Here is a 933-nt window from a genome sequence, read left to right on the forward strand (position 1 = left end):
AGAGTAAGAGAGATTCAAAGACAAAGAAAATTTTTAAATGATTTACAGTGTGTTAAAAATATGTGCAGGCTAAAATTTAAAGTTCTTAAAGTTAAAAAAAGGAAGAGAGTTGTTGGGTGTGGTAGTACACACCTGTAAACCCAACACATGGGAGGCAGAGGGAGGTTGACCTCTGTACCTTCAAGGTGAGGTAGCACACGCCTTTAATCCCAGTGCCTTGAAGGCAGAGACAAACAGATCTTTGTGAGTTCAATGTGTAGTAGCATACACCTTTAATCCCAATGCCTGAAAGGCAGAGAGAGGCAGATCTCTGAGACTTCAAGGACAGACAGGTATACAGAGTTATTCCAGGTCAAAGATACAGAGAACCTGTCTCAAAAGGCAAAAAATAAAAAAAAAAAGTAAACAAAATAGAGGTTAAATTGAAGCGCACAAAGATGGAAAATTCACAGCGAATTTTGATATTGTATGCTATTATGCTCTTTTTGAATCATTTGAATTTTGAGGCAGTAGCAATAGCTGCTAAAAGATGTTTCTTTATAAAAGCTGCTGAAATAATCCAACATAGATATTTTGAAAATGCCTTGACTTTGAAATTTGGATCTAAGGACATGATGCTTTGGAAAGGAGTTTCTATTTTGTTTTCACAGAGGGTGATAGTCTGTGGATGCCTCTATCCAAATATGGTAGGATGGACCACGCCCTACTTAAAGGTTGCTGTGAACACCTTTAAAAAATTGCTTCGCTCAACTGCCAACTGAGATAAATCAATAATGATGCCATGATTCAGCTGGAAGCATTTTGGAGAGAAGAAACTGCACCCACATTCCCAAATATGGCTTATAAACGTTCTTTTACATTTACAGTGGGATGTGATATAGATATGAATATTTGCATTAGTATAGATTTTGCTTTACTGATAGAGATTTTAGG

The sequence above is a fragment of the Microtus pennsylvanicus genome, chromosome Y (genome assembly GCF_037038515.1).
Source record: "Microtus pennsylvanicus isolate mMicPen1 chromosome Y, mMicPen1.hap1, whole genome shotgun sequence".
Classification (NCBI taxonomy): domain Eukaryota; kingdom Metazoa; phylum Chordata; class Mammalia; order Rodentia; family Cricetidae; genus Microtus; species Microtus pennsylvanicus.